This window comes from Nycticebus coucang, chromosome 1 (genome assembly GCF_027406575.1).
Source record: "Nycticebus coucang isolate mNycCou1 chromosome 1, mNycCou1.pri, whole genome shotgun sequence".
Taxonomy (NCBI): domain Eukaryota; kingdom Metazoa; phylum Chordata; class Mammalia; order Primates; family Lorisidae; genus Nycticebus; species Nycticebus coucang.
Genome location: NC_069780.1, coordinates 112,979,347 through 113,000,617, shown reverse-complemented (window position 1 = coordinate 113,000,617; position 21,271 = coordinate 112,979,347). Strand labels below are relative to the sequence as shown.

The window sequence follows — 21,271 nt, the reverse complement described above, 5'->3', positions numbered from 1 at the left end:
ACTCTTGCCACATTTACTCATCTTTCACTGGTGAAACTACTCACACGACCTCACCTGGATGCAAAGGTGGCTGGCAGTGCTGTCACAGGCTAGGTAGCTGATTCCAGGACACCACGCAATATGGATGGAGATCATTAACCTCTGATATGCAGCTAATAGTTTGGTCATTGCCATTCAGTTGGTTAACCTCAATTTTTCTCTTTCATGCTACTGATTTCCCTAAAATGTCTAAATGATCCTTGGTTGTCTGGTCTTATTTATCAACAAAAGACTAGGTTGATACATTTTGTAGCTTTTCTCTACTGCTACAAGAGTTGTCTTACCCAAAAAGTCTCTCCATCCAGAGCAGGAAGGTTGATTCAGACACTGTGTGAACAGATGGTATATAGCTACGGGTAGGTTTCTCTTCAGGATTTGTGAACAGAAGCAAGCACATAGCTGATGATGTAAACAAGTGACTGAGAATAACTTATAGCTCTAGTGGAATAATTTTTTTTTTTCCCCACGTTGGGTAGATCTATTTGTTTCCCCTCAGGCCTTGGCAGAGGTCCATAAGTACCCTGGACTCCGTTGTGCTCTGTGGTTTAATACCCATTCTATTCTCCCTAACCACCTAGATTTTCAAATTTGTTTAGAAAACCCTTTAAGGAAGCCCATGCAGTAGCATAATAGAGATGGAGCTGACTTGTTTAGCTGCTCTTTATCTCCTCCCCCTGTGATGACTGCCCTGTAGCCCACTTCACTTATCCATTTTTCTCTGAAGTTGACCTTACTCCAGAAGGTGGCTCCTACTATTCACCACAGCAACTTCTTTTATGTGTCATTGAGTGTGCCTTCCAGGTCTCCAGTTTCTTTACTGGTCTATACCTCTCTACTTTCTCTCTTCTGAAAACAGCCCAATAGAACATCATATTTCTTTTAGGGTTGTGAAAATGCAAAAAATTATAGTCTTTAAACATTTAAAATTTTAATGTAGAATCTTTTCAATCAGGTGTGGGCGAATGGGGTAGAGACCAACTACTTATTTGATACACAAATGTTTTCAAATGATAATGCTGGCAAATTAAAATAAAATGAAATAACAGAAAGTCATAAGCCCCACAGAATGCTTATGAACAACATTGGTCCTATAAGAAATTCTTATGAAGTAGTCTAGTGATTATTTACCTACTCTGTTTTACTTTTCTCTTCTACATATAAGCAAACTATATATACTGTAAATATTAAATTTATACTGTACTTAGAGCATTTAAATATTATTATCTATTTATAAAATTAATTTAGAGGGAATTTACTATATTTTGGTAAATAACATAGATTACAGGAATCAAATCTAACTTTAAACATTATTTTCCTAGTATAATACAGAAAATCAAGACTATTTAATAAGATACATTTCTAAAAATTACCCCTCAGGACTTGTGGATTTAGCATTCAGTTTTGACTAAGTAGTAGTACATTTCAGTATCTATGACAGGTAATCACAGATGCTTGAAGTTGGTGAATGGGAACTAGGAAGGTGGCAAGTGAGTGGGTAGAATTAGCAGCCCAGAATCTGCGCCTCAATATTGCTTTGTTCTTTACTTTCTTTGTGTGTTATAACTTTTGTAGTGGTTAAAGGCTTTCTCTGATCTCCAATAGCAGAGACTACAAAAAAGAAAGTTAGTTTTTAGCTAAAAGAAAGATGTTACCAAAAAGGTAATGAGCAAACTGGCTAACAACTAAGGAATTATTAAGAATGTGAAGAGGTCACTTGAAATTTTTAGCTATATCCTATTAAAGACTGTGTGATGGGAAAACATTAGATGCTCAGTGACCGGAAATGGCAGCAGGTCTCAGCTGCGGTTTGATAGTTGTCTGCAGGATTCGACGTTCATTGACGGAGGGATGTGGAGGTGATGCGGGCCGAGGAGGGGTCTTGGGGTCTCTGCAGAGTCCCTGAGCCAGACCCCAGAGTGAGGCTGCAGTATCTTCCTTCTGATCCCAGCAGCTCTAGTGGAGTCCATGGACTCCACCGGACTCTTAGATCCAAGAGTGGAGTTGTCAGCAAGAGTGCCCTAAGGCTGAGGTCCAGCGGGAACATGCCAGCTAATGTGGACTATTCCCAGGCTGGGGGACATGGCAACACCTCTGAGCTTCCTTGCATTTGGGCACCGTGAGCCTGGGGAGATAGGACTCCAGGCATCTCTGGCTGGTGGGATCTGCCTGTCATCACCCCTGTGAGGATACAGGGAGTCAGTGAGAGACTTCTGGACCCCAAGAGGAGGACTAAAACAGTGGAAAAACGGCAAGTGGTCGCATGTGTTCAATCTGTCTAAACCCGCCTGCAACTGTAAGTTCAGTAGCAGCGAGACTGCAAACCACAAAGGCCTTACCTGTGAACTGTTTTGGTGTCTTTGGACTTGGTACTCAGTTGAACTGCCTTGGGGAGAGCCTGAGCAGGAGTGCAGGGAACTTTGGCCATTGTCTAGGGCCCCAGTCTGAGCCGCTGAGCCAGACAGAGCTAATAGTGTTTGGCTGTGGGTCACAGGGAGCCATTGTGAGCGATCTGCCCCAGCAAGCTCCGCCCTCAGGGTCGCAGAGCTAGAATCGGGTGAGAGCTGGTAACTCAGCGACCAAGTAGCCTAAGGGTGGGGTCTGAGCCACCTTGCAGCCCTAACCCTCAGAGGCACAGTGAGACCGGTTTTGGCACACTGGGTAAGTGGATAGCCACTTCAGCAGTGATTCCAGGGATAAACACTTTCCTGGGAAAGCTTCTGCTCAGCAAGTTTACAAGTTCAAAGTGCCTTTTAAGTGGGCTGAAGAGAGATTTAGGGTGTCTACCTGCTGGGGTTTGAGAAATCAGCAGCCTCTAGTCGTATCAGACCTGTGATTAACAACTCATACCCCAGAAGACCACATGTTGCCCAGACAATATTCAATAACATATACATACTGCTTTGTTTTTGGTTGCGTTTTTTTTCTTTTTTTTGGTTTGGTTGTTTTTTTTTTGTTTATTTTGATGTTGTTGATGGTGTTTGTTTTTTAATTTCAACCTTTTCCATACAGATCCTTTTTCTTTCTCAATTTTTCTAGTTTAATTATAATTTACCATTGCTGCCTTTTTCAATAACTAGAACTTCATTTTTGCTAGTGTTTCTAACGCTATTATTTGGTTTTTCACCCAATTTTATCCCGTAAAGTTTTCTGTCTGATTGTTTTGGTTTGATTTATAGCATTTTTGTCTTTCCTCTCTAATTGGTGGAGGTGGGGTACTGTGTCTGATCAGGTTAGCAAAGAGTGGCTGACCTCAAAGGAACCACCCAATTGGGCACCCCCAGAAGATGGGTTTTTTTTTTAAGGTTGTGTCAAAGTACCCTACTGTACACCTATATTGCTCTGTCTCCCTCTTTCAGTGCCTCTCTTCTTTTTGTCAATATTCCTTTTACCAACCCCCTCTCCTTTCTCTATTTTTCTTTTTCTTTTCTTATCACTCGGTCCTCCTTTCTTTCATCCCTTTTTTGCTCTTCAACCTTCTCACCCTTCTGGTCCTGTAACCCTTAGTCCACAGGCACGAGAACTTAAAGAGCAAGAGGAAGTGAAAGGAAAATTAGGGCAAGGAAACAGATAAAAGAAATCACTCATGAGGAAGAATCAGCAGAAAACTCCAGGCAACATGAAGAACCACTCCAGAACAACCCCGCCAAGGGACCATGAGGTAGCTATACTGCAGATGATTCCACCTATAAAGAAATGTTAGGAATGACAGAAAGGGAATTTAGAATACACATGATAAAAATAATGAAAGAAATGATGGAAACAATGAAGGAAACTGCTAATAAAGTGGAAAATAACCAAAAGGAAATCCAAAAACAGAATCAAATAAGAGATGAACGATATGAAGAATATAAAAAGGATATAGCAGACCTGAAGGAACTGAAACAGTCAATTAGGGAACTTAAAGATGCAATGGAAAGTATCAGCAACAGGTTAGACCATGCAGAAGAAAGAATTTCAGAGGTAGAAGACAAAGTTCTTGAGATAACTCAGATAGTAAAAGAGGCAGAAAAGAAGAGAGAGAAAGCAGAACGTTCACTGTCAGAATTATGGGACTTTATGAAGCGTTCCAACATATGAGTTATAGGAATCCCAGAAGGGGAAGAAGAATGCCCCAGAGGAATGGAAGCCATACTAGGGAATATTATAAGAGAAAATTTCCCAAATATCCCCAAAGATTCTGACACACTGCTTTCAGAGGGATATCAGACCCCAGGTCGCCTCAACTCTAACCGAGCTTCTCCAACAACCATTGTGATGAACCTGTCCAAAGTCAAGACAAAAGAAAAGATTCTGCAAGCTGCCAGGAGAGAGCACCAGTTGACCTACAAGGGCAAATCCATCAGAGTGACCACAGACTTCTCTAATGAAACTTTCCAAGCAAGAAGACAATGGTCATCTACCTTTAATCTACTTGAACAGAACAATTTTCAGCCCAGAATTCTGTACCCTGCTAAGCTAAGCTTAAAAATTGACGGAGTAATCAAATCATTTACGGATATACAAACATTGAGAAAATTCACCACAACAAGACCAGATCGACTGGAAATATGTGAACCTGTTCTGCACACTGACCACAATGGATCAGCAGCAAAGTAAGAACTCAGAAATTAAAGGACAGAACCTAACCTCCACGCTGATGCAAAACATAAAACTAAGCAATGGACTATCACAAAATAAGACGAATAGAATACTACCACACTTATCAATTATCTCAATAAATGTTAATGGCTTGAATTCCCCACTGAAGAGACATAGATTGGTTGACTGGATTAAAAAACACAAGCCATCCATTTGCTGTCCGCAAGAAACACACCTGGCTTCAAAAGACAAAATAAAGCTCCGAGTCAAGGGTTGGAAGACAATTTTTCAGGCAAATGGAATTCAGAAGAAAACAGGAGTTGCAATCTAATTTTCAGATACATGTGGATTTAAAGCAACTGAAGTCAAAAAAGACAAAGATGGTCACTTTATATTGGTCAAAAGAAAAATACAACAAGAAGACGTTTCAATTCTAAACATTTATGCACCCAATTTAAATGCTCCCAGATTCTTGAAACAGACCTTACTCAGTCTGAGCAATATGATATCTGATACCATAATAACAGGGGACCTTAAGACTCCTCTTACAGAGCTGGACAGATCCTCTAAACAGAAATTAAACAAAGATATAAGAGATTTAAATGAGACCCTAGAACAACTGTGCTTCATAGACGCATATCGAACACTCCACCCCAAAGATAAAGAATATACATTCTTCTCATCACCCCATGGAACATTCTCCAAAATTGATCATATCCTGGGACACAAAACAATTATCAACAGAATCAAAAGAACTGAAATTTTACCTTGTATCCTCTCAGACCATAAGGCACTAAAGGTGGAACTCAACTCTAACAAAAATGCTCGACCCCACCCAAAGGCATGGAAACTAAACAATCTTCTGTTGAATAACAGATGGGTGCAGGAAGAAATAAAACAGGAAACCATTAACTTCCTTGAGCATAACAACAATGAAGACACAAGCTACCAAAACCTGTGGGATACTGCAAAAGCAGTTTTGAGAGGAAAATTCACCGCTTTAGATGCCTACATTCGAAAAACAAAAAGAGAGCGCATCAACAATCTGACAAGAGATCATATGGAATTGGAAAATGAACAACAATCTAAGCCTAAACTCAGTAGAAGAAAAGAAATATCCAAAATCAAATCAGAGATCAATGAAATTGAAAACAAAAGAATCATTCAGAAAATTAATGAAACAAGGAGTTGGTTTTTTGAAAAAATAAATAAAATAGATAAACCACTGGCCAGACTAACGAGGAATACAAAAGTAAAATCTCTAGTAACCTCAATCGGAAATGATAAAGGGGAAATAACAACTGATCCCACAGAGATTCAAGAGATCATCTCTGAATACTACCAGAAACTCTATGCCCAGAAATTTGACAATGTGAAGGAAATGGATAAATATTTGGAATCACACCATCCGTAGACTCAGCCAGGAAGAAATAGAGCTCCTGAACAGACCAATTTCAAGCACTGAGATCAAAGAAACAATAAAAAATCTTCCAACCAAAAAATGCCCTGGTCCAGATGGCTTCACTCCAGAATTCTATCAAACCTTCAAGGAAGAGCTTATTCCTGTACTGCAGAAATTATTCCAAAAAATTGAGGAAGAAGGAGTCTTCCCCAACACATTCTATGAAGCAAACATCACCCTGATACCAAAACCAGGAAAAGACCCAAACAAAAAGGAGAATTTCAGACCAATATCACTCATGAATATAGATGCAAAAATTCTCAACAAAATCCTAGCCAATAGATTACAGCTTATCATCAAAAAAGTCATTCATCATGATCAAGTAGGCTTCATCCCAGGGATGCAAGGCTGGTTTAACATACGCAAGTCCATAAACGTTATCCACCATATTAACAGAGGCAAAAATAAAGATCACATGATCCTCTCAATAGATGCAGAAAAAGCATTTGACAAAATCCAGCATCCTTTTCTAATTAGAACACTGAAGAGTATAGGCATAGGTGGCACATTTCTAAAAATGATTGAAGCTATCTATGAACAACCCACAGCCAATATTTTACTGAATGGAGTAAAACTGAAAGCTTTTCCTCTTAGAACTGGAACCAGACAAGGTTGTCCTCTGTCACCTTTACTATTCAACATAGTGCTGGAAGTTCTAGCCAATACAATTAGGCAAGACAAGGAAATAAAGGGAATCCAAATGGGAGCAGAGGAGGTCAAACTCTCCCTCTTTGCTGACGACATGATCTTATACTTAGAGAACCCCAAAGACTCAACCACAAGACTCCTAGAAATCATCAAACAATACAGTAATGTTTCAGGATATAAAATGAATGTCCACAAGTCAGTAGCCTTTGTATACACCAATAACAGTCAAGATGAGAAGCTAATTAAGGACACAACTCCCTTCACCATAGTCTCAAAGAAAATGAAATACCTAGGAATATACCTAACGAAGGAGGTGAAGGACCTCGATAAAGAAAACTATGAAATCCTCAGAAAGGAAATAACAGAGGATATTAACAAATGGAAGAACATACCATGCTCATGGACGGGAAGAATCAACATTGTTAAAATGTCTATACTTCCAAAAGCAATCTACCTATTCAATGCCAACATCCTATCAAAATACCAACATCGTACTTTCAAGATTTGGAAAAAATGATTCTGCATTTTGTATGGAACCAGAAAAAAACCCGTATAGCTAAGGCAGTTCTTAATAATAAAAATAAAGCTGGGGGCATTAGCATACCAGATTTTAGTCTGTACTACAAAGCCATAGTGCTCAAGGCAGCATGGTACTGGCACAAAAACAGAGATATAGACACTTGGAATCGAATTGAAAACCAAGAAATGAAACTAACATCTTACAACCACCTAATCTTCGATAAACCAAACAAGAACATACCTTGGGGGAAAGACTCCCTATTCAATAAATGGTGTTGGGAGAACTGGATGTCTACATGTAAATGACTGAAACTGGACCCACACCTTTCCCCACTCACAAAAATTGATTCAAGATGGATAAAGGACTTAAACTTAAGGCATGAAATAATAAAAATCCTCAAAGAAAGCATAGGAAAAACACTGGAAGTTATTGGCCTGGGGAAAGACTTCATGAAGAAGACTGCCATGGCAATTGCAACAACAACAAAAAGAAACAAATGGGATGTCATTAAACTGAAAAGCTTCTGTACAGCCAAGGACACAACAACCAAAGCAAAGAGACAACCTACACAATGGGAAAGGATATTTGCATATTTTCAATCAGACAAAAGCTTGATAACTAGGATCTATAGAGAACTCAAATTAATCCACATGAAAAAAGCCAACAATCCCATATATCAATGGGCAAGAGACATGAATAGAACTTTCTCTAAAGATGACAGACGAATGGCTAACAAACACATGAAAAAATGTTCATCATCTCTATATATTAGAGAAATGCAAACAAATCAAAACAACCCTGAGATATCATCTAACCCCAGTGAGAATGGCCCACATCACAAAATCTCAAAACTGCAGATGCTGGCGTGGATGTGGAGAGAAGGGAACACTTTTACACTGCTGGTGGGACTGCAAACTAGTACAACCTTTCTGGAAGGAAGTATGGAGAAACCTCAAAGCACTCAACCTAGACCTCCCATTTGATCCTGCAATCCCATTACTGGGCATCTACCCAGAAGGAAAAAAATCCTTTTATCATAAGGACACTTGTACTAGACTGTTTATTGCAGCTCATTTACAATCGCCAAAATGTGGAAACAGCCTAAATGCCCACCAACCCAGGAATGGATTAACAAGCTGTGGTATATGTATACCATGGAATACTATTCAGCCATTAAAAAAAATGGAGACTTTACATCCTTCGTATTAACCTGGATGGAAGTGGAAGACATTATTCTTAGTAAAGCATCACAAGAATGGAGAAGCATGAATCCTATGTACTCAATTTTGATATGAGGACAATTAATGACAATTAAGTTTATGGGGGGGAAGCAGAAAGAGGGACGGAGGGAGGTGGGTGAGGCCTTGGTGTGTGTCACACTTTATCGGGGCAAGACATGATTGCAAGAGGGACTTTACCTAACAATTGCAATCAGTGTAACCTGGTTTATTATACCCTCAATGAATCGCCAACAATAAAAAAAAATAATAAAATAAAATACATACTAAAATTTAAGAAAAAAAGAAAATGGCACCACACATCTAATCTCAGTGTGAATAGCCCACATCACAAAGTCCCAAAGATGCATATGCTGATGTGGATGTTGAGAGAAGGGAACATTTTTACACTGTTGATGGGACTGCAAACTAATACAGCCTCTTTGGAAAGAAGTATGGAGAATCCTCAGACAACTCAAATTAGACCTCTCATTTGACGCCACAATCCCATTACTAAGCATCTACCTGAAGATAAAAAATCATTTTATGGGTGGCGCCTGTGGTTCAAGGAGTGAGGCGCCAGCCCCATATATTGGGGGTGGCAGGTTAAGCCTGGCCCCAGCCAGAACTGCCAAAAAAAAAAAAAAAAAATCATTTTATCATAAGGACGTTTGCACTATATTGCTTATTGCAACTCAATTTACAATTGTCAAAATGTAGATACAACCCAGGAATGTATTAATAAACTTTTTATTAACCTACCATGGAATACTATTCAGTCATAAAAACGATGACTTTGTATCTTTTCTATTAACCTATATGGACTTGAAACAAATTCTCCTTAGTAAAGTATCACAAGAATGGAAAAGCAAGGATCCAATGTATTCAGTACTAATAATAAAGGCAGTAGAGGAACAAATACACACCCACACAAAAGAAAAATTCAATTAAATTCAAGTTGGGAGGAGGGCGGGAGAGGGAAGGAAGGAGAAGGGGGGGGAGGAGGATTGTTGCACTCCCACCTACTCGGCACAGTACAAGGGCACCTCTTAGGTGCAGGACACAACCACAACAGGACTTTACCTAACAAATGCAAACATTTTAACCTAATCATTTGTATCCTCATATTAATCTAAAATTTAAAAAATGGTTCTAAATGTTCAAATGGGACTGTACAAGGGAAATTATTTTCTCAGCTTTCCTCCTAAAAAAATTAAAATAAACAGCATCGAACAAAAGAACCCAACAGACATTAATAGAACATTTCACCCAATAGGTATAGAATAAACATCCTTTTCATCAGCATGTAAACATTCTATAAGATTTAGCATATTTTAAAATATAAAACAAGTCTCAAAAAATTTCAAAAACTTAAATCATATCAAGTATATATTTTTAATATATCAAGAATCTTTTTTGACCACAATGGAACAAAACTAGAAATCATTAACAAGAGAAACATTTGAAACAAATACACAGAAATTAAACAACCTGCTTCTGAATGACCAGTTGGTGAAGGAAGACATTAAGAAGGAAATTTAATATCCCATGAAACAAAAATAGAAACAACATACCAAAACCTATGGGTCCCAGCAAAAGTAGTGAGAAGAGGCACAGTTATGGCAATATATCTTTATGTGTGCATATAAAAAAGTAAAAGACTTCAAATAAACAACCTAACAATTTACCTTAATGAACTAGAAAAAGGAGAAAAAAACAAACCCAAAATTATAAGAAGGAAATAATAAAGGTAAAAGCAGAAATAAAGTGAAACCCAGATAACAAGCAGTACAAAGATCAATGAAGCAAAAAGTATGCTTTTTGAGATAAACACAATTGATAAGCCATTAGCTAAACTAAGAAAAACCAAATAAATAAAATCAGAAACAGAAAAAGGAGACATTACAATTGATATCATAGAAACAGATACTATCATGAACAATTTTATACCAATAAGTTTGGAAACTTATTGAAAATGAATAAATTCCTGGATACTTAACAAGGCTGAAGCAAGAATAAATATAAAACCCAACAGACCAATAATAAGGGACAATACTGACTCAGTAACAAAAAGATTGCCAATAAAGAAAAGTTCAGGACCAAAGGGCTTCGGTGCTGAATTCCACAAACATTCAAAGCATACAATTTTTTTTTTCTCCTACATCTGTGATTTTAATAAAGAAAAATATGCTTCTGAAGGAAAACAACTGAGCTCACTGGTCTGCAGTTCTTTAAACAAAGCAATGTGATATTTAGTTGAGGAAAAGTATTGCAACTGTCAACAGCACCGGGTCTTTCTTACACCCCAGGGACTTTTCACTTTTAGACAAAGATGAGCCTTGCTTTTCTTGTTTCCTTTCAAGAGGGATATATCCACTGAGAGAGAAGCCAAACTCCATTTTTCATGAGATTTTGTTTTTCACTTTCAATTTCATTTTCATCTTGTCAGAACCATACACAATGGCATGCCAAGCAAGACTTTGTTTCTTTGCAAATGTTTTCCCACACCCAGTATGTTCACACACAAAGTGGCGCCTTCCCTCAAGAAAGTGACACAGCGGGGTGGTAGCCCGGCTCCAGCGGCACAGGCTGCCTGGGAGCACCTACCTTGCTTTCTGCCTCGCTGCCCCAGGGTATTGGCAAAGTGGGATGCGGGAGTGAGGACCCGAGAAACAAGTATAGCAGAGAGGGGTGAGCCCAGATTAGGCAGTGGGTCCCTATTCAGTTGAGGGAGACCATGGCACAGCCCAAGCTGCTGCCCTGAACCTCAAAACCACCCTTGGACTTAAGATTGAGTTCTCTGGCTGCAATACTCCTGCAAAAGCATTTCACAGGCCTAAGGGTACTACATGGTTGCCCCCATTCAGTGGGACCCACCATTTCCTAGGCCTGGGCAATTTCATGAAAAGAAGGGTCATTCACCTTGCCCCTAGTGCAAGGGACTGTATCCATTCATTAAGGTGCTCATTCATCTTGTCCCAGGGCAAGGGACTGTATCCATTCATTTGTTACCAAGTCCTGGTCAAATGAAACTACAAACCATGCCACTATAGACAAAGGACCCCTGGAGATTTTCTGACTTGGGTCTTTCCCTCTGCTAGGAGCTCTGGTGTTTTTTCTGTATTCTTTTCTGTCTAATAAATCCTAACTTAACACTGACCTGTAGTGGGTGAATCCATTCTTCGGATCCCAGAGACTAAGGACCTACTGAAGAAAGAAATTCCGGTAACAAAAGGGGAGGACACAGCTTTGGAGGTTAAGCACAGTTGTGAGGTTCTTCTGCGGCCTTCTTTCGGACATGCACCTACACCACTTTCTGGGACTGAGTTTTCATATGTTGCTTCAGATAATCTTTGTGTTTAAATGTTTCTGGCATACTTCACGTGATATTTCTTCTTTATGGGTTTCCCTCACTGTTTCAGAAGTTCTATCCATGTTTTCGCCACAAAAGAATATCCTCTCTGACAAATATAACCCTCTTGGTTCTTGGCTTGTGGTTTCAGCTTCCTGGGTGAGGCAAAGCGCTTCCCACACTCTTCCTGGGTACACTTGGTTCATTGGTGTAATAGCACTGATGGGTTTTCAGCTGCTCGTGTTTCTTAAAGGTCTTCTCACAAACTCAAAAATTGCATACGGGGTGGCGCCTGTGGCTCAGTGAGTAGGGCACCGGCCCCAATTACCGAGGGTAGCGAGTTCAAACCTGGCCTTGGCCAAACTGCAACCAAAAAAATAGCCAGGCGTTGTGGCCGGCACCTTTAGTCCCAGCTGCTCGGGAGGCTGAGACAAGAGAATCGCGTAAGACCAAGAGCTGGAGGTTGCTGTGAGCTGTGTGATGCCATGGCACTCTACCGGAGGACGGTACAGTGAGACTCTGTCTCTACAAAAAGAAAAAAAAAAATTGCATACGTATTGTTTTTTTTCAAGTTTGCATTCAAAATGTTTCTTCAAGCTTGATTTTGTGTTTCACTTTTGGTCACAGCCTATGGCTGTGCAAATGAATGGCTTTTCTCCAGTGTGAATCAGGACCAGGCCACTCTGACCATAGTTCCTGAGGAAGGCTTTGCTCACCCTTCACACTCGCAAACAAATGGCCTCTGGCCCGTGTGCTTGCACCGGAGCACGTCAAGCTTCCACGCCTTGTAACTGGCGCTGCAGGCTGGGAAGGAGCAGACGAACCTCCGGAGGAGCACGGGAGGAGGCGAGCGGCCCTCGGGGACCGTGAGGCCCACGTCTGCAAAGGTCAGGGAGACCCCGCCCTGGCTACACGCGGCTGCTCCAGGGCGCTCAGCTGCCACCACTGCAGCCCCAGCAGCGCGGCCACATGCAGAGCCAGGGACAGGAACTAGCCACCTGCCCCACGGCTCCAGGCATTCCCGACCTAAAGCATACAAATTTTCTCAAACTTCCAAAAAATTCAAAGGGAGTTATACAAGTTATACAAAATTTCAAGCCAGTTATACAAGGCCTGCACAGCCCTGATACCCAAACCAGATAAACATACAATTACAAAAAAATTACAGACCAATACTGCTGATGAACATAAATGTAAAAATCCTCAACAAATACTAGGAAACCAAATCCACCAGTAGTACATCAAAAATATCATATACCATGATGAAGTGGAATATATTCCAGGGATGGTTCAACATTTGTAAATCAATAAACATGACACATCACACCAATAGAATGAAGGAGAAAAGCCCCAAGATTATCCCAATAGATGCAGAAAAACCACGTGACAAAATGTAACATCCCTTCATAATAAAAACTCTCCGTAAATTAGGTATAGAAAAAAAGTTACTGAATATAAATGCCATATGTGACAAATCCACAGCTAACATACTGAATGTTCCTGTAAGAATTGGAACAAGAAAAGGATTTCCGCTCTCACCACTCCTAGTCAAAACACTACTGGAATTCCTAAGCGTAATTAGGCAAGAGAAAAATAAAGGACATTCTAATTAGAAAGAAGTCAAATTGTTCTTCTTTGTAGTCAATATGATCTTATATTTAGAAACACCTAAAGACAAAAACTCTTAGAATTGATAAACAAATCCAGTAAAGTTACAGAATACAAAAATCAGTAGCATTTCTATACACACCAATAATGAACTAGCTAAAAAAAAAAAAAAAAAAAACAAGACCAACAATCCCATTTATAACAGCTACAATACAAATGAAAAAACTAAGGATAAAGTTAATGAAAGAGTGAAAGATCTCAACAAGGAAACTATAAAACATTGATGGAAAAATTTGAAGATGACAACAAAATGCAAAGACACCCCATGTTCATGCATCAGAGATTTATTAATAATACTGTTAAAATGACATACTACCCCAAGAAATCTAAAGAGTCACTGCAATCCCCATAAAAATGTCAATGATATTCTTCAGAGCAATAGAAACCAACTATTCTAAGATTTGTATGGAACCACAAAAGACTGAATTACCAAAGCAATACTGAGCAAAAATGACAGACCTGGAGGTAAGATACTATTAGACTTTTCTATGCAGCTTGGTACCTGCATAGAAACACATACAAATCAATGGGACAGAATATAGAACCCCAAATTTATCTATGTATCTAAAGTAAACTGAGTTTTGAAAAAAAAAAAGAAAATACCAAGAACATTCACTGGGGAAACGACAGTCTCATCAATAAATAGTGGTGTGAAACTGGATATCCATATGCAAAAGAAAGAAACAAGAGCCCTATCTCTCACTCTATACAAAAATAATATAAAAATGGATTAAAGACATAAACATAAGACTCCGAAGTATAAAACTATTAGAAGAAAACATAGAAGGACGTTGGAATGGGACAAGATTTAATGACTGAGATAAGCAACAGAAGCAAAAATAAAAGGGATTATTACATTAATCTCTAAATCTTCTGCACAGGAAAAGAATCAATCAAGAGTTAAAAGTCTACTGAATGGGAGAAAATATTTTCAAGCTATTCATCTGATAATTGAGAATATAAAAAGAACTCAAAGATCTCAATAGCAAAAAAAGCAAATAATGAAATTTTAAAAATGGGCCAAAGATTTGAATAGACATTTCTTAAAAGAAGAATATAAATAGCCAAAAAGTATATGAAAAAATGCTCAATATCATTAAGTATCAGAGAAATGCAAATCAAAAACCACAACATGAGATCATCTTACCCTAATCAGAATTGCTATTAACAAAAGGACAAGAAAAAGCAAATAGTGGCAAGGATGTAGAGAAAAGTGACTCCCATGCTGCTGGTGGGAATGTAAACTATCCATTATAGAGAACAGTATGAAGGTCCCTCAAAAAGCTAAGTATTGAACTACCATGTGATCGAGCAATCCCTCTTACTGGGTATTTATCCAAAGGAAAGGATAAATCAGTATATTGAATAGATATCGGTATATTCAAGAGATATCTGCTCCCCATGTTTATCACAGCACAGCCAAGATACGGAATTAACTCAACTGTCCAACAATAGATAAATGTATTAAAAAAAGTGGTCTACTACATGTATACACAATGGAATACATTAAACCACAATAAAGAATAAAATCCTGTCATTTATGGCACCATGGATGAGCCTGGAGAAAATTAGGTCAAATGAAGTAAGCCAGGACATAAAGTTAAACACTGCATGTTATCACATAAGCTATAGCTAAAAAAGTTCATCTCCCAAAGAAAAGAGGTTCCTAGAAACTAGGAGAGGTACAAGGAAACAGAATAGGAAGAGATGTAGTCAGGTTTTGGTGATCTATGCACTACAGAATGCCTACAGTTAATATTAATACATATTTGCAAATAGCTAGAAGAGAGGATATTGAATATACCCAACACAAATTACTGATAAATTTTTGAGGTAATATGCCCTGACACTGTATGTTGTATATATGGAAACATCACTATGTATCCCACAAATGTGTACAATTATTACATGTCAATTAAAAAATGTAAAAATTTTTTAAAAAGAATACGTCAATAGATTAGGTCTAAGCTTTCTTCTAGGTATACATTTGTTGTATTTTATAAGAAATGCTAGGAGAAAGATATGTTTCTAAACACCCCAACTCAGTTCTTCCAATGGACCTATTTATTGTGTTTATCAATATCATCATTTTCCTGTCTCTTGGACTCTGAGAGCAACTTTTTAACTCTTCCCTTTTCTCTTCCCTAGGCAGGCTACACAGAAAGCTGAAGTAGAATCTACAGCTTATCAGGAAATAATATGTGAAAAGATAAAACATGAGGCAGCAAGATATCCTTTTATGGTAGTAGACAGACCTCAAATTAATAACTCCCTGAAATATTCTAGGCAGCAGCTAGCCCGTGTTTGTAGGTTCCTTTAACTTGGCAGACTCCACATTAAACAAAAGATGTCTGAGACCACATCTGTTTGTCGTGCCTCCACAATGGAAAAGGGTGACATCAGGGAATCTGACCTTCACAGGCCAAAATGTATCCTTGAGCTATCTCTGTATTCTTTATATTATTTATATTGTTGCTGCTTTGATAATAAGGTAAAGTGAAAATAAACTTTGACCATATCATCACTCCATCATTCTTAAACCTAGACCAGCTTTTTCTTCTGGCCTGGCTCATTTTTACTTTTCTACACATATTTAGTCAAAAGCAGTCTTTCTATAAACTATATACATTCACTAAGTCCTGCCGACATTATATAATTTAAAAATTAAAATTTAGTTTTCACATCTTGACAATTTTATGTAATTAGTGAACTCATTCATTGAGACATGGATTAAAGAAAGCTTAAATGGCTAAATAATATTAATGGTAATAGGTAGTTGTTATGTAGCATTTACATGGGCCAGGCACATTGTTCTAAGTACTTTATAAATATGAATTCATTTAATTCTTAACATAATCCTATGGAATAGGTACTATTATAATCTCCACATTAAATATAGAGAAACTGAGGCATAGAATATCACTTGTCCAAGGTCACTTAGGAAGTGGCAAAGCTGGGATTCAGACTGCTTCAAAGCCATCTGCAATCACAATGGCATAAACTATCTATCTGTATAGACTTATACTTTTATAAAAATTACTATTTTACCTCTTACATATGCTGATTTGCTTTCTACGATATACATAGATAGCATTCCCTGGAACTATTATAGTCTTTCTTTATGAAAACTACATAATTGCAATAAAACCTCCTAATTATTTAAGGGCTTCTTCTCTCTACTATTTTGGAGTTGCCTGAAATTTCTTGCCTTTTTTTTTTGGTAGCAGTTTTGGCTGGGGCCAGGCTTGAACCTGCCACCCCCTGTATGGTGGGCCAGCACCCTACTCTTTGAGCCACAGGTGCCACCCCTGAAATTTCTTTCTTTTCATTAGTTACTGGGAGTTGAAAATTTAATGTTTTAGTTTCTCCTTAAGACTAAAAAAAAAGACTAAAATGGGTCTGAATTTGTTGATAGTCATTTAAAATACCTTATACATTGAGTTCTTATATTAGGAAACAAAATACTTTTTGTTCCATTCAATTTATTTTCTAAACTCTCATCTATGTATTAGGTTTTTCTCCATAAACGGCTATACTTTCTGCTAAAACTTGTAGAAGTTCTGATTATTATAATTTTTATAAGCTAAAATATCAATGTGTATCTGTTAAGTACTCTTATTAACATGGTAGAGCTATTAAAATTCTCCTTCTTAAAATATAAAATACTTCATTGTAACTCTTCTATTAATGATTTATATATGTGTGTGTATGAAGCAGAAATTGACAGGATCAGTCAGAATACACTATTGCAGCTTGACAAGCAAACAGAATTAATTGTCATATAATTTACTCACCAATTCTGACATTGCTTTCTTTATTTTTCAATGCCCGTCTCTTTCTAGAAAATATTTTCATTTTAATAACTCTTTATAATATTCAATATGCAATCCTAAACATTTCTTGCTTTAATAGAATAGTGAATCCAAGGTAATATAAAAATGAATTTTAATTTTAGCATTCTTTAAAACATGACATTCATACATTTCACATGATTTCAAGGTCATAAAATTTTTATTTATTTTGAGATTAAAACTAACTGTCACATCATGGAATTAGTGATTAATGAATTTTCAAGTAAAATAAATTATTAATATGGAGGAAAGAACTAGTAGAAAGTTTAAGTTATAAGCACTTTAAAAAAGGCAATTCTCTACCATATATCAACTGGGAATAACAACAAACTTAGCTTAGGAGATGTCAATTGCATTTTTAAAGAACTCTCTTTTAATAATTAGGTAACATCATTTGTTCTCAGCATCTCTTTGTACCAAAAGGGGTGCTTCTAAAGGAGTAAGAGTTCTTAAAGAATGTTCTGAAGGCTTAAGAATTTCTCTTAAGATGTTGTTAACAGTATTAACTAGCTAGTCATATTAATGTGGTACTACTCCAAGATATTAGTGTTATTTAGTTTAACATTAATTTGATCAAACAACATACCCACGGCAGTAACCTCCTACGACTTCCAGGGCTTTGCTCAATACATCATCACTAGTCTTACATCAACATCCATTTCAACTGATTATAAACATGTTCAAGCTTTCGGGTCGGTGCCTGTGGCTCAAAGGAGTAGGGCGCCCGCCCCACATGCCGGAGGTAGCAGGTTCAAATCCAGCCCCGGCCAAAAAATGCCAAAAAAAAAAAAGAAAAGAAAAGAAGGCATCAAACCATAAAAATACATGGAGGAAACATAAAACAACAACAACAACATAAATTATAAAAACATGTTCAAGCTTCTTGCTTTTTAGAAACCAACCTGCCCCATTACTCCTTTCCTTTCACATCCCAACTTCTCAAAATACCAGTCTATAGTTTCTAATCCTGTGTTCTCACTCCTCATTTACTTCTCAATCTAGAGCAACCCAATTTCTCTTCTATCCTTACACTAAAACTGACGAATTATTTTTAGTTGTTATCATGCTTAATCCCTTTGCACTCTCTGGGACCTAGAGCTATTCCTTCCTTGAAATTGACTCCTGTCCTAAATATTATGCCTTCCCAGTTTGGAGTTGCCTGACTGGGAAGGCATAAATAAATATTCTATTTATTTGTTCACCAGGCTTCTGGTAGGAGATACCACTTTGGGTAGCTAGCCAGTTCACAACATTTCTTTTTGTTAATTTGCTATTCAATATACTGATATACAATGAGAGTCCATTTCTGTGTTACAGGAGTTAAGTTTCCCAGTCAGAACTGATTCAGGGTTAGGTCATCAGATGCGTAATGAATTTTGAAGCCTGGGATAGAGACAAGAACAAGAAATCACTGGTAGTATACAAATCAAGTTAATGTCAGCATTCCAAGAGAATATCTGGGAATATTCTGGCTGAGGCCCCTGGAACTGCACAATTCCCACCCTTCTCTGACGGCTCACACAGATTTCTTTTGGTTCTGTGAGATACATGCAATACATTCTCTCCCTGCTCCACTGCCCAACAGTTACTTTTTTTTTTTTGGCTTAAATTAACCACAGTAGTTTTGTCTTGTTTTGTTCTGCGACAGAGTCTTACTCTGTTGCCCTTGGTAGAGTGCCCTGGCATCACTGCTCACCGAAACTTCAAACTCTTGGGCTTATGTGATCCTCTGGCCTCAGCCTCCCAAGTAACTGGGACTACAGGCTAGTTTTTCTATCTTTAGTAGAGATGGGATCTTGCTCTTGCTCAGGCTGTTCTGGAAGTCCTGAGCTCAAGCAATCCACCAACCGTGGCTTTCCAGGATGCTAGGATTACAGGTGGAGCCACTGTGCCCAGTCCACAGTAGTTTTTAATTAAAGTAATAAATATGTTGATTGGCCCCTTTCCCATTTCTGCCACTAGTCACTGACATTAACCACAGGGTTCTCTGTAGACCTAGGATAAGGCTCATGACATACTACCCCAAAGTATGGCACCTTGGCAATTGAGAAAACAGCAGAAGCAAGATCTCTCTGAGACTTTCCTTTTTCTCTTCTCCCAGGAAGCAAAACAAAAAAGAATTTTCTGTCTTTCCACTGAAGCAGGTTTCAAACTGTCCTTTCAGGGATGTTCTCCCTATAGCTGGAGGAAAGGAATGTTCTTATCTCTGAAGACAGGAACACAGAGAAGAATTGGAACAAACAGACCTTGCTAAATTCTACCAAGTTTGTTACCATTAGTTATAGCTTTTTGTCCTCTAATCACACTTCTGCACGATTGTCCACAGAAATACACAGCTTTCCTTATTTGGGGGGATCTTCATTTCTGAAGGCTCCCATGACATCTAAAACTTAACATCAAACAAATGTGTGTGCTTTTCCCTTGTTGATCTGTCTTTTATTTATAGGCACTTCAGACATGAATCTAAAATGGTAAGAAAGGATATTACTTTTTCTCTTCCAACACCTGTTTCTCATTTAAAACACTTTGAGCATTCTTCATGAAATTCAACTGTTTCTTTTTATGCAATTTTACCAGAGTAGATTTAAGTGTTTGCACTTTAAAAATTTTTGTTTTTGTTTATTGGGTTTTCTGCTCAGACCTTAAGAAAATCTCTTCCTACTGGCTCTTATTTTGTAGAGTTGCCAAATTTCCTTATTCCCTGTCTCTGGCTTTTCCTTCTCTTCCTATTTATTTCATACTGAAGTTCAAAATCCTCTTACTCTACACACTTTCACTGGGTAATCTAATTTATCATCATCTCCATGCTGATGATTTAAATTCTGTATTTCTTACTCCAGTCGTTCCCCCAAATCTCCAACATATATTTCTAAGCACTTACTAGGAAATTCTACTTTGCTGACTCAACGGATTCTTAAACTCAACATGTCCAAAGTTTAATTCTAAATCCTTACCTCTCTTCCTACATTATAGTATTACCACCTACCTGACCTCCTTGTTCCTTGCCCTAGAATCTTAAATAAGGTATCAGCAAACTACGGCATGGCAGCTCTCCTGTGGCTGCCTGATGGTTTTTACATTTCTAATGAGTTATAAAAATAAAAAACAAACAAAAAAGAATATGCTGCAAAAGCTATGTGGTCCACAAATCCTAAAATATTTACTATCTAGCCTTTATAATTGAAAAAAATTTGCTGACCCCTATCTTAAATGGTCACCAAATTATTTACCCTTTCTCTAATATCTTAAATGGTCACCAAGTGCTTTCTTATTTGACTTTTCTGTCTACTTATAATGTCCCAAGTGTGGACATTATTTGCTACTGAAAAACATAGGAAAACCTCCTATCTGGCTTTCAAGACTCACATCTTGTGGTATAATAAAAATATATATTTGATATTTCCTCCCCAGCCCATTCTAGGCACAGAGTCCCAAAAACCTTTGGAATTTACCCAGTGATAGAAACTTCTTTTGTTTATGCTAATGAAGTTTCTCTGGAGGACCCCTAGATAGCCTCAGGAACCAACTACCTGGTTGGACAGGTGGAGGTTTTAGCTCTACCCCTTTCTTCACCCCAACCTCCATGAGGTACCTACTGCTAATCACCTATGGCCAAGGATTTAATCAATCATGCCTACATAATGAATTTCAATAGAAACTCTTAAACAAAGACGGTCAGGAAACTTCTAGATTGGCAGACACATTTGTTTCTTGAGAGGGAGGCACACCCAGAGTGCACGTCCCTTCACTCTCTTTACTGTGCTCTGTGCATCCCTTCCTGTGGCTGTTCCAGAGTTATGTCCTTTCTAATAACCCTGTAATTGAAAGCACAGTGCTTCCCCGAGTTCTGTGGGTCATTTTAAGGAATCATGAAACCTGAGTGGGGGATTGCATGAATCTCCCAATTTGTAGTTGGTGGGACAGAAGTGTGGGTCA

The 21,271-nt window shown here is 38.0% G+C and overlaps 1 protein-coding gene across 6 annotated transcripts in view; it reads right to left on the bottom strand.

Annotated features, from left to right (window-relative positions):
* KIAA0825 (KIAA0825 ortholog) overlaps positions 1-21,271 on the bottom strand; it is a 498,502-nt gene that overhangs the window by 422,755 nt on the left and 54,476 nt on the right. For 2 of the 6 annotated variants that reach the window (XM_053586536.1, XM_053586556.1), the window contains exon 1: positions 11,625-11,872. The exons of 3 other annotated variants lie outside the window; for them this stretch is intronic. The gene's annotated coding sequence lies outside the window, so the exon portion shown is untranslated. Of the gene's footprint in view, positions 1-11,624; positions 11,873-17,921; positions 18,475-21,271 lie in introns of those variants that run through there. One more of the 6 variants, XM_053586534.1, reaches the window with a different exon arrangement.